The sequence below is a fragment of the Mercenaria mercenaria genome, chromosome 7 (genome assembly GCF_021730395.1).
Source record: "Mercenaria mercenaria strain notata chromosome 7, MADL_Memer_1, whole genome shotgun sequence".
Taxonomy (NCBI): Eukaryota; Metazoa; Mollusca; class Bivalvia; order Venerida; family Veneridae; genus Mercenaria; species Mercenaria mercenaria.
In genome coordinates this window covers 55,356,048-55,374,460 of record NC_069367.1, presented here as the reverse complement: position 1 = coordinate 55,374,460, position 18,413 = coordinate 55,356,048, and the positions used below count along the sequence as shown (strand labels likewise).

At 35.1% G+C, this 18,413-nt stretch overlaps 1 long non-coding RNA gene across 1 annotated transcript; it reads right to left on the bottom strand.

The window, feature by feature from the left end:
- Positions 1 to 1,815: 1,815 nt before the first annotated feature.
- On the bottom strand, positions 1,816 to 16,828 carry LOC128558610 (uncharacterized). The gene is made up of 4 exons (XR_008371756.1): positions 16,698 to 16,828; positions 6,581 to 6,670; positions 5,025 to 5,158; positions 1,816 to 1,892 (listed from the first exon to the last, which is right to left on the bottom strand). It is a non-coding gene; the product is annotated as an uncharacterized LOC128558610 (long non-coding RNA).
- Positions 16,829 to 18,413: the final 1,585 nt, after the last annotated feature.

Sequence of the window (18,413 nt, the reverse complement as noted above, 5' to 3'; positions counted from 1 at the left end):
GATAGTTTATGAGAAAAGTTGACTTAAACATAATACTCAACCAAGAAAATTATTTTCTAAGTCCAAAAAGGGCAATAATTATTGCAAAAAGCAGGATGGAGTTATGTTGCTTGCTGTACAGGGTCAGCTTATGATGGTCAACAAGTGTTGCAAGTTTCAAAGCAATAGCTTTGATAGTTTAAGAGAAAAAGTTGACCTAAACATAAAACTTAACCAAGAAATCTGATATTTTCTAAGTCCAAAAGGGGCCATAAATCTTGCAAAAAGCAGGATGGAGTTATGTTTCTTGCTGTACAGGGTCAACTTATGATGGTGAACAAGTGTTGCAAGTTTTAAAGCAATAGCTTTGATAGTTTAGGATAAAAGCTGACCTAAACATAAAACTTAACCAAGAAAACTGATTTTCTAAGTCCAAAAGGGGCCATAAATCTTGCAAAAAGCAAGATGGAGTTATGTTTCTTGATGTACAGGGTCTGCTTATGATGGTGAACAAGTATTCCAAGTTTCAAAGCAATAGCTTTGATAGTTTAGGAGAAAAGTTGACCTAAACATAAAACTTAACCAAGAAATCTGATATTTTCTAAGTACAAAAGGGGCCATAAATCTTGCAAAAAGCAAGATGGAGTTATGTTTCTTGCTATACAGGGTCAGCTTATGATGGTGAACAAGTATTCCAAGTTTCAAAGCAATAGCTTAAACATAAACATAAAACTTAACCAGGCAAAGCCGACACCGACGCCGACAACCGCTCAAGTGATGACAATAACTCATCATTTTTTTTTCAAAAAATCAGATGAGCTAAAAAAGGTTACTTCCCTTTGGCTCTAAGCCAATCAGAATGAGATATAGTGAAAATACATCAAAATTAACCTTAAATTCTAGGTAAAAGGGGACACAATTCAAGAAAAATAGTGTCAGAGTTATGCACCTTGTGTCACATGATGTGGGTGATGAGGTGGAACATCTATTTTAAGTCTGAATCAAATCCATTCAGTAGTAATTGAGATATAGTGAAAATACATCAAAATTAACCTTAAATTCTAAGTAAAAAGGGGCATAATTCATGAAAAATTGGTGTCAGAGTTATGCACCTTGTGTCACATGATGTGGGTGATGAGGTGGAACATCTATTTTAAGTTTGAATCAAATCCATTTTGTAATAATTGAGATATAGTGAAAATACATCAAAATCAACCTTAAATTTAAAGTAAAAGGGGACATAATTCATAAAAAATTTATGTCAGAGTTAAGCACCTTATGTCACATCATCTGGGTGATGAGGTGGAACAACTATTTTAAGTTTGAATCAAATCCATTTAGTATTAACTGAGATATAGTGAAAATACAACAAAATTAACCTTAAATTCTAAGTAAAAGGGGACATAATTCACAAAAACTTGGTGTCAAGAGTTATGCACCTTGTGTCACATGATGTGGGTGATAAGGTGGAACATGTATTTTAAGTTTGAATCAAATCCATTTGGTAATAACTGAGATAATAGATTTCGGGACGCGACAGGATGGGACTGGACGGGACGCGACAAAACTGACTCCTATATACCCCCCTCAAACATGTTTGGTGGGGGTATAAAAATACAGAAATATGCAATCACGAAAACAACAGAAAACTGCATTAGTTTTAAAGATGATACATACATAACGAAAATATCGGAAAAACAACAAGATAAAACAACAAGATTATAGTTTTCAAGATACTTACTTAATGATAAATATAGAAATACGCGATGAAAAAACAACAGGGCATAAAAATATACACTGCAAAAATAATTATGCTTACCAAGTTGTTGAACTAACTGCAACTCTTCCTCAACAATTGTATCTCAACACAGCTCACATCACACTCCACAATCTCTTTTTGATCCAGTGTAGGCCTAAAGTAGAAAAAGCCATTTTTACAAGTTTTAGTGTGAGATTTAAAGTAAGAATGTTGTTCTCAATTCAAATTAATTTAAACAAGAGCACCGCCTTGTGGGTGCAGACGCTCATCTGATTTTTTTGTCTTTGTATAATAGAAATATTTATCTACCTATGATTTTCTAAGTCCAAAAGGGGCAATTATTTTTGCCAGATGCAAAACAGAGTCACGGTTCTTGCTGTGTAGTGTCAGCTTTTAATGGCAACTAATGCTCCAATATTTAAAGCAATGGCTTTGACCGTAAATGAGAAAACTTAAACCTAAACGCCAAACTTAACCAAATAATCTGATATTTTTAGGTCCAAAAGGGGCCATAATTCTTGCAAAAAGCAATGCAGTGTTACAGTATCTGATGCACAGTGTCAGCTTTTAATAGCTACTAAATGCTCCAAGTTTTAAAGCAACAGCTTTGACTATAAAGGAGAAAAGTTGACCTAAACACAAAACCGAGAAATGTGATATTTTCTAAAGGGGCCATAATTCTCGCAAAAAGCAGGATGGAGTTATGTTTCTTGCTGTACAGAGTCAGCTTTTGATGGTGAACAAGTGTTGCATGTTTGAAAGCAATAGCATTGATGATTTAGGAGAAAAGTTTACCTAAACACAAAACTTAACCAGGCAATGCCAACGTAGATCAAGTGATGACAATAACTAATTTTTTTTCTTCAAAAAATCACATGAGCTAAAAACGAAACTGTATTTTTCTAAATGTTTTTTATCATCCTCAGGGATTAAATTGTGACTTTTAAGTTAAACATTTGCAAACCTGCAAACAATAAACTTGGCCACTTCTATATAAAGAAGGAGTGTTTTAGAAGTTGTCATATCAAAAATGACTTCTACAACGTTAGCACAACAAATTCTGGCAGAGCAATCTGGCGAAGGACCCGGTAACGGGGGGATACCCAGATCGGCCAATGTTTTTCTTTCTGTCCGAGCTGAGCAATCTGGTGAAGGACCCGGCAACGTCGGGGGGATAGCCAGATCAGTGACGGGCGGAAAGGGTTTGAAAAGAAAAAAGGAGAGAACATCTATTGAAGAAAAATACGCAGCGATATTAGAATGTGAGAAGGGTACTCGATCAAAAACGGAGATAGCGCGACAGTTTAATATTCCAGCAAGCACTCTTTCAACGTGGATTAAAAATAAAGACTCAATTAAAGATGGCTATCAAAAATTTGGTCCGAAACGAAAATCTATGAAAGTTGGGGCTTATGATGAATTGGAGGAAGTTCTAACGACCTGGTTCAAAGCCACTCGCTCAAACAACATCCCTATTTCAGGACCGATGCTTCAAGCTAAAGCAAATGAATTGGCACAAAAAATGTCTATTGAAGGATTTCAGGCTTCAAATGGCTGGTTAGACAGATTTAAGGATAGGCATGGCATTTCCTTTAAAAAAGTCTGTGGTGAATCAAATTCTGTAAACTCTACGTCTGATGACATGACCGCATGGCAGAGTAAGCTCAAAATTATTTTGGAAAATTACAAACCCGATGATATCTTCAATGCAGATGAAACTGGTCTCTTTTACCAGCTTACCCCAGACAAAACGCTAGAATTTAAAGACGTTCAGTGCCATGGTGGTAAAAGAAGTAAGGAAAGACTCACGGTGCTTGTCTGCAGCAATATGTCCGGTGGAGAAAAATTACCTCTTTTAGTCTTGGGCAAATCTCAGAAACCACGTTGCTTTAAAAATGTCAAATCCTTGCCAACTGAATACAAGGCAAACAAGAAAGCATGGATGACAGGAGACATGTTTGAGTCATGGCTTAGAAAACTTGATAGAAAAATGACACGAAAGGGCAGAAAAATTGCTATGATAATTGACAACTGCCCTGCACATCCAAATGTAAAAGGTCTGCAGGCAATCGAACTAATATTTCTTCCACCAAATACAACATCAAAAACACAACCCATGGATCAGGGTGTTATTCAGTCTTTAAAATGTCATTATAGGAAACGAGTAATTTATACCCTTCTCCGCCATATTGAGGCAAACACAGAGTTGAAAATAAACGTGTTCCAAGCACTTGAAATGTTAGAGCAGGCATGGTCAAGTGTGACTGCGGTCACAATACAAAACTGTTACAGACATGCCGGATTTATTGTGAGCGAGACACAAACTGATCAAGACCTCACTGAGGATGATCCGGACGATATCCCACTTGCACAGTTAGCAACATTGGGTCTGACGGAAAAGACAATGTCTGAATTCATTAGTGTTGACGATAACATTCAGAGAAGTGCAGATGTGTCCGACGAGTGTATAATAGAAGAGGTGCAGGCCAGACGAAACCAGACAACATCGGGCGAAATAGACGAAAATGACGAGGAAGAAGAAGAAGAAAATGTACAGATCCCGATTCCTTCTACCCAGGACTTATTAGATGCTGTGAGGACATTATCTAACCACTTCCGTGTGAAAGACAATTGTAGTGACTTTTTAAAATCTCTCTGCTCAATGTCCGACAAAATTGTGAAAGACGATCTTCGTAAAAAGTGCTCAAAACAGACAGTAATAACTTCATTTTTTAAACAGTGACTGCGAAATACAATAAACGAGAGAGATGACAACGATAACAGAGTTACCGACATGTTCGTAAATGTTTTATATCATTGTGTACTTCCTGTGTAATTATCTGTACATGTATTTTAAAATAATGTGTTTATTATGTGGATTTATGAAGATTTGTTTGTAAATAAAACTGATAAAAATATATTTTTCTTATTTGTCTCAATGTTCTCGTGAATATAGTAATAAAAAGGGTTTATCAAGTAAAGTTATAGTCAGATCGGGGAGATCTGTCTAAGTCTGGAGTAAGTTGCAACATTTGGAATGAAACAAAGACCGGCCGGAGCTAGCAGTTGGATTATTCGAACCTATGCATTATTCGAAATAAGGTTTTGGTCCCTTGTACTTCGAATAATTGAGGTTTGACTGTAATATAATAATACTGAGCGTCAATGCTGTTGTCTATCAAGAAAGGAAGCACTTATTTCAAGTTGAAAGTAAAGTAATATAAGGCTGAAAAATAGATATTTAATGACATTTAAGGCAGATGAAACGATTGTTAAAGTCTAAAACCTTTCAGCTTTGCCTTTAACCAATTCTGTGTCCATTTTTTGTCCGTGTTGGACCAGGAATGGCATATCCAACATGTTCAACAACAGCGGATGCTCACAAGAACTTTGTACACATCTTCTCCCATTTGTGCATGCCTGAAATCAGCAAAAGTTTTTATGCAAGAATGGCAGTTTACGTTTTCAGGTGGTAAGATTTTTCATGAACAGACTTGATCAAGCCAAGTCTGCTATTATTCTTTATGGTTGCATTCTTTGCTTCCAAAGGATCTTTTTACCGATTTTATTGTACGTGACAATATGCATTTAAAATTTATTGCAAGGCACTAAGATATTTTAGCTGGTTGATGCTCCAGCTGAAATGGCCTGGTGAAACACTGAATAATTTCTAAGTTCTTCAAATAGCCAAAAATGACATCACAAATGTCAATTTTATGATCAATAACTGAAGTTTTGATGTTGATTTTATTTATTCTATAAAACCTAAGCCTAGAATACTGATTCATTTAAATAACACAAAAGTTCATCGCCCAGGTTTTTCTTCTATGATATTATATTATTAATAATCAGAGTTTCAGACCATGCTGTTTTCAAAAAAAAAAACTGAAGTAACATCAGCTTTTTATTCCCCAAGTAATGACATTGTAGGTTAAAATATGTGTGTTCAGTGGCACATTACAAGTGGTACAAACAATAAAGAAATGCAACAGTAATCTCTATCTTCTTTTACGGATAAAACAATTCCTTAATATACATGCCAGGAAACTTTTCTACAATGCTTACATCTTACCCCATATAGACTATTGCTGTTCAATATGGGGAAACTGCTCAAATGAACTTCTTGAGAGAATGATAAAATTTCAGAAACGTGCAGCTCGCATTATTCTTGATAAAGAGGCAGATGCACCATCTGACCCTCTTTTCAAAGAATTAAAATGGATAAAATTTAACGACAGAGTTGAGTACAAAAAAGCTGTTTTAATTTACAAATCATTAAATGACGAAAACTCGCCATGCTACATGAAAGAAAAATTTCAATTTGCTTCAACTCTACATAACCGAAATCTCAGATCAACAAATAATCTTAATCTATATATTCCTAAGCCTAATCTTGAGTTTTATCGAAAATCACTTTCTTATTCTGGAACTAAAATCTGGAATAATATACCTCTCTTTGTACGCCAATCTGAAAATACTGAAAATTTCAAAAAAGCTTATTTAAAGTGGAAGTACTCTGGCTAACTTTCCTTCAGTCAAAATTATTATTCCATGCTTATATATAATTTTATGTTTGTAATTTTGTTTCTGTGATTTTTCTTACTACTGATTAACATTTTGTGTTTATTTCATTTTGTAATTGTTTAATTCTGTATTTAATATTATTGCTACTGTTATTTGATGTAAATGTTGTAAAAATGTTGAGGCACATATGGAAGATCGTTTTGGCGAATATGTAGCCTCGTTAAATAAAGTCTTTATTATTATTATTATTATTATTATTACTGCTAAAAGAAATGCATAATAGGTAAAAATATACATTACAAACATAATAATGCTTACCAAGTTGTGCAACTTGGAATGCAACTCTTCCTCAACAATGGTATCTCAGCACAGCACACACACCACAATCTCTTTGATCCAGTTGACGGTCTGCCAATGATTAAATGGCTTACAGTGTAAATTATGCATGAGACTGTGGTAAAGGAAAGACATTTATGAATTTATAAAACATACACTTGCTCAAAATATTATCAAACTGTCAAGATACAATGCGCCAAAAGTTTAACAAAAAATAAACTGGATAGTTTATGAGTCCAAGGAACATATAGTAAAATTATCTAACCTGTATTATAATCCAATAATTTTCAAATCAATTTAATATAATCAATGCACAAATCACAAGTTTGCAGTTACACAAGGCTAAAGGCAATGATCAGATAATCTGCAATGCCTAATCCAATGAAATTAAAGCAAATGAGAGGGAAATATCTGACCTTGGGTCATTACACCTGAATGCACAAAAATTATAGGTTACAACACACTAAATAGCTGTTCTTCTTTATTCTATATAAAAGTGACATATTTCCAATGACTGCAGCACACATTATGACCCATTTTTAAGGCACTGACCTCCAGATTTGGCTAAAAATTATCTTTCTTTCAAATTTAAGTTTGGTCATATTATGAACATTAGAATATGAGTTAGTGTTTCTAAAATATTATAAAAATTCCAAAAAAAGATACTCTCGTCGTGAATTGAATCCCGGACCGCCGCAACAATTAAGACATTTTCTCGTCGTTGTAACCAATAGAGCTATAGCGGAATTAGTGAATTATGACTTCAAAATATGGATATTCATAATCCAGAGCATTACAAACACTTTCAATTTTCATCGTAAAAAGTTGTAAAAACAGCAAATTGTTGTGTTTCTGTAACATATAGTTTGTCAGTAATTAAGTTTCAAAGCTTCTTAATATAGCATTTATTTCGAGATATCAAAAAAAAAAAAATATGTTGTCAATTCAACTGGAGGCCAGTCCATTTATACATGTTATATGTCAGTAATTAAAATTTTCTTGAAAAATATTGTCAGTGCTGAATAAAAATCAAAAGAAAGTAGGAGTTATGTTTAATGCAAGAAAAATATTTTTAGTCAAACACACAAACTGCAAAATCAGCTAACAAGAGGGCTATGATGGCCCTGTATCGCTCACCTGAGTACCGTTGCTCAAAATGGTATGATCAAGTTTTGACATAGAGCACATAGGCATACACATTAAATATCATCAGGATAAATATTTTCTTGTGACAGTCCCTTTTGACCTAGTCAGGACCAATTTCCATACCAAGTTTGAGGGTCCTAGGCTCAAATGCTGCATTTTTGTACTAACATGACTATTCCTTACCCTGGAAGACTTAAATAACATTTAAAACCAATCTTATTAGATGCTGCTGAGATATATTCGTTTAAGTAAAGAAAATAAAGGGAGGTATTTTGTCATAAATTCAGTTAAAAGTAATCTACCCAGATTGTCAGAGTCCATCTGATGGCACAAATGAATGAAATGACATTTCAAATCAGTATCTTCATTTTTTACTGAGATACACCCATTTTAATTTGAAACAAAGGGAGGTAATTTGACATAAAATCAGTCCATAGCTATCTACCCTGATTACCTCAGTCTAACTAAAGACAATAATCAAATTTCAAATGTTATTTATTTATTTTAATATATATACTGAATTCCCTTTAGAAAAAGACTGCACAAAAGGAGTACACTTCCAGCCAGTTAAACACCTTTAAAAACTCACCATTTTCAAATAACTGTTACGTGTTTGTTTCGATGCATTTGCAATAATGTCCCAGTGTTGAAATTTCAGTAACTAGGTGGAACATAGTTTCCAGCAATTCTTTACTTTTATTTCATTACAAAAGGCATTCATTTTAAAGCGGAACAACTTTTTTTTGTTAATATTTTAAGTATATCCATCATACGGGACAGTATGGCAGAACATGTAATGGTTAGGTAGATTGTTGGTAAAGATTTTGTCCGTTTATCAAATATTTCTGTGTTTTGATGATATAAAAATGTATTCGTAAACCTTAAGCTCTGCCTTCTTCAGATATATGTAAAATTTTCTTAGCATGTAAAAGCGAATTTCTGAGATTATGTATCTGATACACTGGAAAAATATGCTATAAGGCCACACCAAATTGATTACCTGTTCGTCAGATTTCCCGCACCAATTTGACGGGAAATGAAAAAAAAATATTTTAATTTTTTTTTTTGACCGCCCACACCTGGCGTATTTTTGCGCTGGGTCGAAATCAGTAGGAACGAAAAAAAAAAGGTGGAAATTCCGGAGTTTAAACGCACCTTGCTTGTAATTTAAGCCAGCATTTTTTAATTTTCTAGTTTACGGGAGCGCAGACGCTATTTTTTGACAAAACGAAATAAAAATAAGTCTTTTTCAGTACATTTATTTTCATTTTACCCGCCGATCGTCCATATTTGCTACTGTCAATACAAGTTTAACTGTATGGTAGTGGTTTTGTTTCATCAAAGTGAGCAGACGCATGAAAAATGGCAGCCTGCAGGAAATTGTGTAAAATCAAATTAGAAACAAGAGCTGTCTCTGTAGGATGACACATGCCCCCGATGGCACTTTGAATGAATAGTTATGGCTGATGTTAGAGTTTAGGACCTTTGACCTACGGAGCTGGGTCTTGCGAGCGACACATCGTCTTACTGTGTCACACATTCATGCATAGTTATTTTAAAATCCATGCATGAATGACAAAGATATGGACCGGACATGCCCATCAATGCACTATCATGAAAAATGATCTGTAACGTCTAAGTGTGACCTTGACCTTTGAGCTACGGACCTGGGTCTTGTGTGTGACACGTCGTCTTACTGTGGTACACATTCATGCCAAGTTATTTGAAAATCCATCCATCGATGACAAAGATATGGACCGGACACGCCCATCAATGCACTATCCTTTAACATCTAAGTGTGACCTTGACCTTTGAGCTACGAACCTGGGTCTTGCGCAGGACACGTCGTCTTACTGTGGTACACATTAATGCCAAGTTATTTGAAAATCCATCCATCGATGACAAAGATATGGACCGGACACGCCCATCAATGCACTATCCTTTAACGTCTAAGTGTGACCTTGACCTTTGAGCTACGGACCTAGGTCTTGCGCACTGCACGTCGTCTTACTGTGGTACACATTCATGCCAAGTTATTTGAAAATCCATCCATCGATGACAAAGATATGGACCGGACACGAAAATTGCGGACAGACCGACAGACAGTTCAAAAACTATATGCCTCCCTTCGGGGGCATAAAAATATACTAGTTAACAGACAATAATCTTTGGAATAAGTTGGTAGTGATAACAAGTATTGTAGATGAATTGGAGCTGAGTAGAAATTACAGTAGCTAAAGCTCAACATTGGGAATAATCACGTAAAACTACGAAAAATGATGTTCACTAACAACGCTGTCCAGATGTTGAAAAATCTGGCGTATCACATGTACGAGATTTGTTGTCTGTATATTATAGTTGGACAACGATCAAATTCATGTGGGACTGCAAAAAAAAACCACAATTAATAAAAAGGAAAGACACCAAAGAAATGGCGAAATGGAAGAGCAAAAGTGAGTATCAGCTTGTAAAAACATTTTTTTCTTTGAAGTATTGAGTCTTTTCCTTTGAAGTATTCCAGGGGGTCATAGAATAAAAAAATAAGTAATATCACAATTGTTAGTAATTATGTTTAAAACAAACTGCATTTTCAATGCATAATGATTGATGTCCCCTGCAAATGCAAACATGTGATAAAAATTCAAACTAGTCCAAATACCTTGACGGTCACATTAATGATTGTTTTATACTTCTGTCCGGCAACCTAACCGACACCAATATTCCGAGGATCAAGTCAAATTATTTTGAATAAAGTTCTAACCAGGTACCCTAACTCAAAAGATAATTATCAAACATGAAACTCCTGGCAATATTCTCATGTCCACTTAAGTATACTAATAAAGAAGACCCATTAAAAGTATGTATGGGACAAACATTCAGCCACTAATTGCCACATGTGCCTTTTACACTAAGGAACACAATAAAATATCCAGTAGTAAATGTATTTTCGGAATCCTAACTTACTACGTCCAAGTCCCATTTCAGTGTAGTGTCTTTTCTCCGAAACTGTTGTTTGAACATCAGCCGATAAGGTTATTTTGTACACATTTTTGCTGAACCAAAATTAAGATTGTTTCGGCTTGTCATACAATATAGATGGAAATACACTTTATTTGGTGTTAAACATGACACAAGCTATGATTACTTTTTTTTTTATTTCATCGCTCTTCGCTCGCATCAATAAATGATGATTTGAAAAAAAAAAATTTTTTTTTTTTTTTTCGCTTGCTCACCCCAAATATTTTTGAAAAAATTCCAAAGAACAAGACATCAATTTGGTGTGGCCTAAGGAATGGATATGTCTCCATGTCTGTCCCACTACAAGTGGAAGACGAAAATAAACATTTATATTTTATACTGCAACAGTAATGTATTAATATATTTGTTTCTTCAATGCATACCAGATGTGGATTTCTAGTGTTTTTACCAGTGCTAGAAAAATCAACCTTACACCCCAGGGTGTATATAGTGTATTCTAACTAATAAGAAAATGTCACTTAATAGGTAAGGATCACTTCCTTTGAGGAATTCTTTTTTTTAATAACCTACCTATCTACCCAAGGTTAAAATCCTGGGTCAGTAACTGCAAACAATTTTTTAAGATGGCCTAAATTATATACGTTTTACAACTTCATTAAAAACATAGATAACTATCTTACTATATAGAAACAAAGTGTGGTCTCAGTTCAACTTAATACATCAAATGCTGTGCCAGATAAATTCAATAAAATGTTCAGACACTATAAACAGGTTACATTGGCCTAATATATGTCACTGTTAGTTTGTAACTATAGACACCCATATTTCTCAAATTTTTCCATGCAAATTATGTATGGTCACCATCATGGAAACAAAAGAATACAGATAATTCTGTGGGGTTTCTTAAAGATCTCTTATCAATAAAGACTCCTGAACATTACAGTTTCAGATTGTTAAAATGATACAAGAGCCCAAAGTCAACCCCACTCACTATATTGCCAAAAGTGGAAAATTTTGTAGAGGTCCACTTAGGCAATGCTACATGTCAAATATCTAAGCTCTAGGCCTTCTGGTTTAATATTTTTTAAAAAATTTTGAAGATTTTCCTATAGAAATCTATGTAAAATCAAGTGACCCCTGGGGCGGAGTCAATTTTGACCCCGGGGTCATGATTTGAACAATTTTAGTAGAGGTCCATGAGGCAATGCTACATGTCAAATATCTAAGCTCTAGGGCTTCTGGTTTTTGAGAAGGAGATTTTTAAGATTTTCCTATGTAAAATCAAATGACCCCTCAGGCTGGGTCAATTTTGACCTCGGGGTCATGATTTGAAAAAACTTGATTAAGTGGCAATGCTTCACACCAAATATCTAAGTTCTAGGGCTTCTGGTTTTTGAGAAAAAGATTTTTAAAGTTTTTTCCTTTTGGTTTTTCCATGGCAACCAGAGTTCTGCATGGAATTCAATTCTTTGAACAATTTTCGTAGAGCTTCACCCAAGGAACATTCCTGTGAAGTTTGGATGAAATCGGCCTAGCAGTTTATGAGGAGATGTCGTTTAAAGTAAAAGTTTACGGACGCCGGACGGTGAGTGATCACAATAGCTCACCCTGAGCTTAAAAAAAGGGAATGGAATGGTGTGTGTGGGGGGGTGGAGGGGGGGGGGGGGGGGGTTGAATGGGTGAGGAAACAAAACTTCACATGTTGATTATAAATATTGATGGAAAATTTTTAAATGAAAAAAAAGAAAGGATGCATGATCGGTGATGGGCATGACTGGTTGGAGGAGCGAGGTGGGAGAATGGTACAACTTGCATGGAAAGTTAAAAAAATCTAAAATAAGGAATGAAAAAAAAATTATCTTTTTTTTTTAGGGGGGTGGGGTGGGGGGAGGGGGAGGGAGAGGGTGTGTGACCAAGGCAAGTGGGTGACCAGGTGTGGGTACACAACTTCACATGTTTCTAATAAATGTTCATGGAAAAGAATGAAAGAAATTTAATGAAATTCTACCAAATGGTAAGTTTGTTATGTACAAATATGTGGATTTTTACACAATTAAAGGGCAATAACTCTGAAGTTACAAAATAAATCCTCTAAATTCTGTTTAAATTTCATAGTTCAAGGTCAAATATATCAAAAGTTATGATGCAGAAATTGCCATATTTATAGTACCCTATAATAGTTAACACTAGAAAAATCTAAAATAATGATTTTTTTTTTCTTTTGGGGGAGGGGGTGTGACCAAGGTAAGGGGATGACCAGGTGTGGGTTACACAACTTCATATGTTTACAATAAATGTTCATGGAAAAGAATGAAAGAAATTTAATGAAATTCTACCATACGGTAAGTTTGTTATATACAAATATGTGGATTTTTATACAATTATAGGGCAATAACTCTGAAGTTAAAAATAAATCCAAACGAAATTACCTGTACACAACCACATTATGGTGATCTAAATTCTGTTTAAGTTTCACAGTTCAGCTTCTAGGTCAAATATATCAAAAGTTATGATGCAGAAATTGCCATATTTATACAAGGACTGTTCAAAAATAACGTAGACTTTTGCTGTCAAATGTTGCTTATTGTGTAAATAATTATGTGCAATATATCATTGTAATTCGGAATCTCTCTGTAATTTGGTCATATATTTTTTGTAACATTTTTGTTGATAGGCTAAGCGCGTCAAACGTTTTTATTTACATAGCTACGCATAACCGGCGCAGTCGCTTTTTGATCTGTCGCGATTTGAATTTGATCGCTAATGTTCGCAGCGAAAAGTATACTTTTTGCCCAAAAATACGCCAAAGTGCAGCAACACGTCAGGGCGACATGTACTTCGAGTATGGCGTTTGAACTAAGTGAGTATTACTGTTTATAATGCATGTAATGTCATCATCGACTAACATGGATGATAAGACAGTTGCTTATTTATGGCGAACAGCAACTGCAAATCATAATTCAATGAAGCAGACGCAACACGCAACAACAATGTTCAGTCATCTGTGTCTTTTGTGGTATAAACGATTCTCAAATGGTCCAGAATTGCTTAAAAACAGCGGAGATCGAGGGAGAAAACGGAAAAACTGCGAATGGACGTTAACGCCAATGTATGACGCCGTAGATAAAGACCAAGTACTCACGTTGAGTACCCAGTCTGAGATGCGTGTCATAAGTGTTCATACATATTTAGTATTTTAACCAAACAACTTGTTTTGACTTAAGTTGACCTAAGTATTGCTCATGAAAATTTATAAAATAACTTTATAAATATGAATTAATGCAAACTTAATGAAAGCATCACAATGATGGCACGACGTCGTTAACATCGTTGAAATATGATCGCCGTGCGCCGGGTCCGTATGAGTGACTGTTTGAGGAAGGGTAACTCCTGAATGCATGATCATAATCACGTCAAATTTGCAGTGCAGTTAGTAGAAAGACTGCAAATCATGATGGTATATTTCTTGTTTTGCTTCATTAAAGTACATAAAAGCTAGAGAAAAAGTCTACATTATTTTTGAAGAGCCCTCGTAGTACCCTATATAGTTTACACTAGAAACTTCTATGGGCCAAAACTCTGGTGTTACTTGGCAGGGTTTTTTCTAGCTAATTTGGGAACATAGCCTATACCCCCAAAATTGGGAATTTTGACGCATAAATGTTCCAAATTGGGAAATATTTAGTCCCACAGGATATAGTAAGGATGTGTTCACTGTTCAAGCACTACCTCATACACTTGTTTCACATTGTGCAACCTCTTTAACATACTTCCATTACAAAATTGTCTATAATTTGGTCAATGTTTGTGCAATTTTGATGGACTTTTTTTTCAGAATGTAGACTGGGAATTTTTGCACTAATTTTGGGAAAAATACATACTTTTTGTCATTGGGAATATAGCCGAAAAACTGCTATAAAAACAGCCGAAAAAAAACCCTGCTTCGGCAATCTGACTGAAACTTGACGGGCTGCATAAACTCATAGTGGTGAACATGTATGTTTTAATAAATATTCCCAACCACTTCCTAGATATGGCTCCGGACAGACAGACGGACAACGCCAAAACTATATCCCTCCAACTTTTGTAGGGGGATAATAATTAAGATAGAGTGAAAGTACATCAAAACCTGAAATTCTATGTAACAAGAGGGTCATGATGACTCTGGATCGCTCACCTGAGTACTATGAGTTACATGTTTCAAATGTCAAACTGATGATAAAATATTAAGAAAGTCAGTAGGTCACATTCATGGTCAATGAAATTCAGTTTTACGATTTGTGTGCAAAACTGTGTATGTCATCAAAATTTCAAGGCTGTATCTTAAAAAACAAGAAAGTAGGTCAGTAGGTCAAGGTAACAGTCAAGTGACATCATGTTACTTGGGGTCATCAGGTAATTATAATTAGACATTCTTGGAAATAGGATCAGATGATTTTTTAAGTATTTTTCCTATATAACTCACATAATAACTACTAAGTGACCCCAGGGCTCCCTTTTTTAACCCCAGGGGCATAATTTGAACAATTTTGGTAGAGGACTACTAGAAAATGCATCATACCAAATATCAAAAGCCTAGGTCGTATGGTTTCAGACAAGAAGATTTTAAAGCTTTTTCCTATACAAGTCTATATAAAACTTGGGACCCCCAGGGCAGGGCCTCTTTTCACCCAAGGGGTACAATTTAAACAGTTTTGGTAGAGGACCATAAGACAATGCTACAAACCATATATCAAAGGTCTAAGTGTTGTGGTTTCAGGCAAGAAGATTTTTAAACTTTTTTCCTATATAAGTCTATGTAAAACTTGGGACCCCCAGGGCAGGGCCTCTTTTCACCCAAGGGGTACAATTTGAACAATTTTGGTTGAGGACCATAAGACAATGCTATAAACAAAATATCAAAGGTCTAAGTGTTGTGGTTTCAGACAAGAAGATTTTTAACCTTTTTTTCCCATATAAGTCTATGTAAAACTTGGGACCCCCGGGGCGGGGCCAGATTTGACCCTAGGGTGATAATTTGAAAAATCTTGGTAGAGGACCACTAGATGATGCTACATACCAAATATCAAAGCCCTAGACCATGTGGTTTTGTACAAGGAGATTTTCAAAGTTTTCCCTATATATATGCAAGTCTATATAAACCATATGACCCCTGGGGCGGGGCCATATTTGACCCTAGGGGAGTAATTTGAACAATCTTGAGAGAGGACCACTAGATGATGCTTCATTCCAAATATCAAAGCCCTAGGCCATGTGATTTTGTACAGGAAGATTTTCAAAGTTTTCCCTATATAAGTCTATATAAACCATGTGACCCCTGGGGCGGGGCCATATTTGACTCTAGGCGGATAATTTGAAAAATTTTGGTAGAGGACCACTAGATGATACTACACACCAGATATCAATGCCCTAGACCCTGTGGTTTTGGACAAGAATTTTTTTTAAGTTTTTCCTTTCGGTTGCCATGGCAACCAGAGTTCTGCATGGAATTCAATTTTTGAACAGTTTTGAAAGGGGCCATCCAAGGATCATTCCTATGAAGTTTGGTGTAATTCTGCCCAGTGGTTTTCAAGAAGAAGATTTTTTTAGAAATTGTTGATGCACTACGCACAATGGACGACTGACGACAGACATCAAGCGGTCACAATAGCTCACCTTGTCACTTTGTGACAGGTGAGCTAAAAAAAAATTCTTTTTAACTGAGAATTTCAACTTTGAAATTGGGTGAGGGAAAAAAACTTTTGCCTTTGGGATCGGGGCCCAAAATTGGCTTGAAAAAAAAACACTGGATTTGAATGTAACAACTTGCTCCATCTCGCATTAAAAAAAATATTTGCCTAAATGAGAGAACAAACTCAAGAATCCTGAACAGATTAACTTGCAGGTAAATTTCATGTGAAGCATTTACAACCAACCTATTTCTTCATTAGCACTGATGCATTAAAAATCCTTGTATTTATTTTCAAATGTTTACCTGTCTCGACTTTCACTAAGGTCGCTCGCCAAGCTGTTTTGTGCCCTCTGTTGTGGTGGCTGATTGACAGGTTTTGGTTTTGGAGGCAGAGCATGAGACTGACTTTTAGGCGGAAGGCTGGATAAGGCTGCAGCACTAGAAATATACAAATATAATAAAGTACTATAGTATTTTTTCACAGAAACTTGTTAATTTTAATAATTACAGACTGGTTTGAAACTTTCATTTTAGGCAGTCTAATGAGTTCATTTAACCCTTTTTTTATACACGTAAACATTATCTCCCGAAGAATGAATAACAAGTTAACATGATCTAAGAAGGTTTCTTTATAAAAATTACATTATCTCCCGAAGAATGAATAACAAGTTAACATGATCTAAGAAGGTTTCTTTATAAAAATTACAAATCATCTGTTTGTGGACAGTCTATCATATATATATATATATACTCGAGGACAACATATAACAGACAGATGCACAGACAGATACTGTTGTCATACAAACAACTAGAATGTTGAAGCCCAAGGGAAACAATGTCCAACCCATTATTTGCTGACACACAGCCTGAATGACTCTTAACATTTCAGCCAGTTAAAACATGTTTCATAAAATTTCAATTATCTTGACCCAAACTAAGTTATTTGAGGGAAGCAATCTTTACCAGATATAGGTCAAAATACACCTCAAAAATTTACGAATCATCCATATTGTATCACAGAAAAGTTAAAATGAACACTTCAAAAACTGAATTTATTAGGTTTGGTAGCAGACCTAAACTGAACAAATGTTATACAAATTTGGTTAACATTGCTGGTGATGATATCAACATGAAAGCACAATTAAAAACTGAATTTATTAGGTATGGTAGCAGCCCTAAACTGAACAAATGTTATACAAATTCGATTAACATTGCTGGTGATGATATCAACATGAAAGCACAATTAGGTATCTTGGTGCTTTTCTTGATGAAACCTTGAACTTTAACCTTTACCCTGCTGTCGGCAAGTGATTCAGCCTTTGCGACCACTGCAGATCATCATCCGTGCAGGTTGATCTGCACTGTTGTCATTCAGTCTTGAACACCCCTTCAAATAATAAATGGTACTGCCCGCATTGAATAATACACCTGTCCATTTTAGAAATTTAGCAGGCTAAAGGTTATAGATCATGTAAAACGAGAATGTCTCTCAATCCAGGGGATATCTCCGACCTGATGAAGTTATGCTCTGGACACAAATGATGGATGGATGGACATACGGATGTGCACAAACATCATAATATGTAAAATTTTTCATAAGAAGCATTACATGATAATATATAGAGACAGGATTCTGCAAATATATAAAGCAAACTAGTGTTTCATTGAGAACAAAACTGACCAAAGAAAGTTCCGAATCATTTTTTTCGACATTTACAGTATGGCTGCCTCAAGGGAGACAGCCTTACTCAGACTGGACTATACGATAGTATCAATTAGCTTGTCTACACATATCGATAACTATACATTTTTAATTTAAGTAAATATATTTTTCCATAATTTCTGCACATATCGATAATCTATACATATTTAATTTATGTAAATTTATATATTTTTCCATAATTAGAGCCTATAAATATAAATTTACAGATTGAATGTTTGAAACTGTTGAAATAATACTTGGACTGAAATTGATTCATTTACTTATGCTATGCTGCATAAATGAACCTACAGTACAGG